Source organism: Chiloscyllium punctatum, chromosome 30 (assembly GCF_047496795.1).
Source record: "Chiloscyllium punctatum isolate Juve2018m chromosome 30, sChiPun1.3, whole genome shotgun sequence".
NCBI classification, from domain to species: Eukaryota; Metazoa; Chordata; class Chondrichthyes; order Orectolobiformes; family Hemiscylliidae; genus Chiloscyllium; species Chiloscyllium punctatum.
In genome coordinates, this window is record NC_092768.1 from 39,318,458 (window position 1) to 39,324,490 (window position 6,033).

Consider the following 6,033-nt stretch of genomic DNA (forward strand, 5'->3'; position numbering starts at 1 on the left):
TTTATATGTGTAGATCTGACAAATAAAAAGGTGGAGATCACTTTCATGGCATTGTACTGTACGCTTTCCAAAGGTCAGCAGAAGATTGAGGAGTAAATATGTAAGGGGTCTGGTGATAGCTGCAAGAGTAATAAGGTTGTAATCAATGGGAATTTTAACTTTTGCATCATTGACTGGGACTGTTATAGTTTTAAAGACTTGGATGGAGAGAAATTTGTTGAGTTCATTCAGGAAGACCTTCCCATGTTGTATGCAGATGGCCATACTAGAGAAGGGGCAAAACTTGACCTCCTTTTGGGAAATTATGCAGGGCAAATGACTAAAGTGTTAGTGGGGAAGCACCTTGGGACCAATGACCATAACTCCATCAGTTTTAAATAAGTTCTGCAAAAGAATAGGTCTGGACCACAAGTTAAAGTTCTAAACTGGGCCAACTTTGATGGTCTTAGACAGGAACTTCCAAAAGTTGATAGAGGGAGGCTGTTCACAGGCAAAGGGACTGGTTAGTGGGAGGCTTTCAAAAGGGAGGTAAGGAGAGTTCAGGGCTAACATGTTCCTGGGAGAGTGAAGGGTAAGGCTGGCAGGAGTAGGGAACACCGGATGACTAGAGTTATTGAGATCCTTGTCAAGAAAAGGGAGGAGGAATATGACAGCTATAAGCAACTGAGATCAACTTATTTCCTTGAGGAGTTTAGAGGGTGCCAGAGTACACTTTAGAGAGAAATCAGGATGGTTAAAAGGAGACATGAGAGGCCTTTAGTAGATAAGGTAAGAGAGAATCCAAAGGGACTCTACAAGTACATGAGGACAAAATAGTAACTAGGGAGAGAATAGGACCTCTTAAAGATCAACAAGGTCATCTTTGTGTGGAGCCACAAGAGATCCTCAGTATTTCCCATCAAGAAAGACATGGATGCGAGGGAACTTGGGGGATTAAACAGTGATGCTTTGAAGAGAATCCACCTTACAGAAGAGCAGATGCTGTCGTTCTTAAAATGCATTAAGGTAGATAACTTCCCAGGAGCTGATAAAGTGCATCTGAGGACTTTGTGGGAAGCGAGCGAGGAAATTGTGGAGCCCTGGGCAGAGATATTTGTCTCATTGACAGCCACAGGGGAAGTGCTTGGTGATAGGAGTTTGACTAATTTTGTCATTATTTAAGAAAAACCACAGGGAAAAGCCTGGAAACTACAGATTGGTGAGCCTAACATCTGTGGCAGTAAATGTTAGGTGGAATTCTAAGAGTCAGGATCTCCAGGCATTTGGAGAGGCAAGGACTCATTTGGGATAGTCAGCATGGCTTTGTGCATAAGAAATCATGTCTCAAAAGTTTGATTGAGTTTTTGAACGGGTGATCAAGGAAGTAGATGAAGGACAGTGTAGTGGACTATGTTTCTCCACTGTGAAATTTGAGTTAAAACGAAACTTTCAGTATTTCCCGGAAACAGTTTCATTGTGGAGAACTGGAACTGAACAAGTGAAAGTGAAATGGTTTGAAACCCCAATGCTGACTTCTATACAAGGTCAGAATTTTATGATCTGGCAAAGAAAGTATCAGTGCCCACAGTAACTAATCCTTATCTATATCGGATTGCAGCTTTATTCCAGATATAAATACCTGTTAACACAAGACTTGTAGCTACTGAAACAATCAGAAACTAACTTCATCTCCCACGACAGATGAGAGTCTTTGGCAGTATTTCTGTTTTCCAGCAAGTGCCGTTGTTCCTGTATCTGAGATCTTCGTGAAAACTCTGGTCCATCCAGTCCCGATAGTGACTCCCCCAAAGCTAGAACACAGACAGTTCATGGACAGGTCAGTAAAACAGATTCATGTGGGAAAGAACCTGCAAGTGTGAGTTTAGCTGTTTGTATATATGAGTGTGAGGATGGTCTTCGACATTACTGTGAGACAGTGAGAGGGTGGCCGAATAGTGTGAAGTACTATTTGGAGGTGTGTGAATGTAAAATATTTGTGAGCATGTGTATAAGCATGTGTGATTGAGATAATCACAAGGGGAAAAAAAACAATAAAACTGGTCAATGAGACAGACTGGTCAGACTTATCTTGTACACCTCCAAGTAAAGGTTAGTACATCCAGCTCATTTCCTTTGTGACTGTCTTTTTATTGATTGATTCCTTGCTTGAGTTACACTCGTTATACTGTAACATCCATTTCTGTCTTGGGGTTGTTGTATTGTGATATCAAGTACATTGGATCAATCCACTGCTCTTCACTGACCAATGGGATTGACAGGCTTCAGTCTTCTGCTTGGGCTGTGACTTTCAATGTGTTCGACATTTTTCTACTTTCACTGTTCCAAAACAGAGTATCATCTTTCTGGTGCTGTTAGATTTTATAATGTATTCCAACTCTATTGTGTTTTGCAACTGAGTGAAAACATTCAGAGTCAGGAGATTCTGATAGTTTTCTTTTCACATAACAAGTTCTGTCAATGCAGGAGAAGAGATCTTACTGAAACCACTGCTGTCTCCACACATTGCAGTGATTCCCCTACAACTGGAAAACAATTTCATTTCAAGGAGACCTTTAGAACGTGAGATTATCTATTTGTGTGTCTGAGTATAAGCGGGGCTGGAGTATTATTATGAGACAGCAAAGTTGTGGATAGGTGTGACAATGGTTGTGTTAGCATTACAGTAATTCCATAAGTATTTAAAATGTCTGTGAATTTGCCACATTTGTGTTTTTAGAAATATGTCTGACTACAAAAGATGATACTGTACTGTACTTTAGGGAGGGTGAAGGCCCTGCGGTATTATTATTTGACTATTAATCCAGAGACCCAGGTAATGTCCTTGGCACCTGCATAGCAAACAGTAGAACATGAATTCCATTCAAATCTGGAATTAAGAGACCATAAATTCATTGTCAATTGTCAGAAAAAAAAAATCTGGTTTGCTAATGTCCCTTAAGGAAGGGAATTGCCATCCTTTCCTGGTCTGGTCTGGTCTGGTCTACATATGACTTCAGACCCACAGCAATGTGTTTGACTCTTAATGCCCTCTGGGCAATGAGAGATGGGCTATAATTGCTGACCTCGCCAGCAATGCCCTCATCCCATGAATGAATCATTTTTAAAAATTTGCATATGTGTTCAAAATGTGTTAAGAAATTAGGAAGTTGTGCTTTGGTTATAAAGCGCATTGGTGAGACCACACCTGCAGTTCTGTGTCCAGTAGTGGTCTTGTTATTTACGAAAGAATGGAAAGAAACTGGAAGTTGTTCAGGGAAGGTTTAAAGAGTAGTGTCTGGAATGGCCAGGTCACCTGATGAGGAAAGTTTGACACGTTATGTTTGTAAATGCTGGAGTTTAGATCTGTCTACAGCAGTGACTTGATTGAAACACACAAGATCTGGAGGAATCCCAACAGGTTGGTATGGAGAGAGTGTATCCTCTTTAGGGAGAGTCTAGAATGTGGGATCACTCCTTGGAGATAAAGTTTCTTTTATGTAGTCAGGAGTAACAAAGGCTGAGATAGGAGATTGGTTGGTCAATCGGAAGCAGAAAGTAGAAAAAAGTGGGTTTTTTTTTCAATGTGGTATGGTATCACATTCCCTGACTGTTCCTGCTGTCCCTGACCCACCCTGTTCCTGCTGTCCCTGACCCACCCTGTTACTGCTGTCCCTGACCCATCCTGTTCCTGCTGTCCCTGACCCATCCTGTTCCTGCTGTCCCTGACCCATCCTGTTCCTGCTGACCCTGACCCATCCTGTTACTGCTGTCCCTGAACCATCCTGTTACTGCTGCCCCTGACCCATCCTGTTACTGATGTCCCTGCTCCACCCTGTTACTGCTGTCCCTGCACCATCCTGTTACTGCTGTCCCTGCTCCACCCTGTTACTGCTGTCCCTGCACCATCCTGTTACTGCTGTCCCTGCACCATCCTGTTACTGCTGTCCCATACCCGTCCTGTTACTGCTGTCCCTGACCCATCCCGTTACTGCTGTCCCATACCCGTCCTGTTACTGCTGTCCCTGACCCATCCCGTTACTGCTGTCCCTGACCCATCCTGTTCCTGCTGACCCTGACCCACCCTGTTACTGCTGTCCCTGACCCATCCTGTTACTGCTGTCCCTGACACATCCTGTTACTGCTGTCCCTGCTCCACCCTGTTACTGCTGTCCCTGCTCCACCCTGTTACTGATGTCCCTGCTCCACCCTGTTACTGCTGTCCCGGACCCATCCTGTTACTGCTGTCCCTGACCCATCCTTTTACTGCTGTCCCTGCTCCATCCTGTTACTGCTGTCCCTGTGCCATCCTGTTGAAGAGTGTTGATGTTCTGGCTCGGTGATCATAGTGGAGTGTCGGATATGTCAGTCTGCAAAGTTGCAGAGTCTGATTCTGCTGCTGCTCATGGCCCACAGTTTGTTCTGGATGGCCTGTCTTCAGTGGGTAGCTCTATCCTCACTTTATCCCATTCAGCATGTTGGCAGCACCACCCAGCATGCTGTTGGTGAATCTGCAAACCAGGGCGAGTGTATTGTAAGCAGGGAAGCAGCATCTAATAATCAACGCTGAGCAATTCCACAACCAATGGATCAGATCGACGCTCTGCTGTCCTGTTACATCCAATCCTGAATGGGGCAGGAAAATCCAACAACTCACTGCAGGAGGAGACTCCACAATTATCCTGATCCTTAATAATGGCAGGCCCCAGCACACCAGATACTGTTTCTAATGCCCTGGGCACACTGGATAGACAATCAATTTCATTCCTTAAATCACACTTTGACATGTGTGACCCTTTTCCATCACCATGTTCAGTGAAACAGTTAAGTTTTCATTGATTTGGCTGTTCCAGGCAAGGTGTGTATTTGTTGCCCATGCATAATTGTCCTTAAGTGAGTGTCTATTCCAGAGGGCAGTTAGGAGTCAGCAGCGTCTGTGCGTCTGCGGTCACATCTGGGCCAAACCAGGAGAGAATGGCAGATTTCCCTCCTCAAAGACCACTAATGAATGAAGAAATGTTTTCCCACAAATCGGTGCTCTCTGTTACAGTCACTATTCTGACAACAGATTTCAGTTCCTCGATTTAATACCCCCTGATGAAGGAGCAGCGCTCCAAAAGTTAGTGCTTCTAAATAAACCTTTTGGACCTTCACCTGATGTTGTGTGATTTTTAAATTTTTCTACCCCAGTCCAACACCAGCACCTGCACATCATAGATTTAATCCATTCGCTTTAATTCCATCAGATAAATGCTATCAGTTATGATCCTATGTCCCAGAGTATTAGTCTGGGCCTGTGGATAATTAATCCAATAATATTGGGCCATTCTCTCCATTGCGAGATGTGAGTAAAAACAAAACTTTTGGCATTTCTCGAAATGGTTTCATTATCGGGAAAAACTACAAATGAACAAAGTGAAAGTAAAATGTTTTGCAACCCCCACCCTATCTCTGAGATAGCAGCAGCATTTCCTGTACAAGTTCAGAATGTTACAGTCGGGTAACAGAGATGTCAGTGCTCACAGTCAATAATCCTTATCTACGTCTGATTGCAGTTTGACTCCACATCCCAATACCTCTCGATACAAAATATTTAGTCACTGAAACAATCAGAGACTGACGTGAACTCTCTACAAGGACGAGAGTCTTCAGCAGTGATTCTGCTTTCTAACAAGTGCCGTTGTTACAGAAGCCGAGATCTCAGTGAAAACCCTGCTCCCTCCAGTCCCGATAGTGATCTCCCCCACAGCTGGATCACAGACAGTTCAGGTACATACAGTGAAATAGATTCATGTGGGAGAGAACCTGTGAGTGTGAGTTTAGCTGTTTGTGTATATGAGTGTGAGGGCTGTCGCCTACATTACTGTGAGACAGTGAGAGGGTGGCTGAATGTGATCAATGTTATGTCAGTGTAATAGCAGCTGCATGTGTGTGAGATCCCATTTGGGTGGGTGTGAGTGGGAAATGAGTATCTGACTGTGAAGCATATACCCCTGTACTGTGCTTTTATACAAGTGTGTGTGAGACAACCCAGTGGAATATCCAGCAAACTGGTGA

The 6,033-nt window shown here is 43.7% G+C and overlaps 1 protein-coding gene across 1 annotated transcript in view; it reads left to right on the forward strand.

Moving 5' to 3' along the window:
* The first annotated feature begins 1,710 nt into the window (after positions 1-1,710).
* The window catches only part of LOC140455423 (uncharacterized), a 48,783-nt gene continuing 44,460 nt past the window's right edge, over positions 1,711-6,033 (forward strand). Inside the window, exon 1 of the mRNA XM_072550284.1 lies at positions 1,711-1,816. The gene's annotated coding sequence lies outside the window, so the exon portion shown is untranslated. The remainder of the gene's footprint in view (positions 1,817-6,033) is intronic.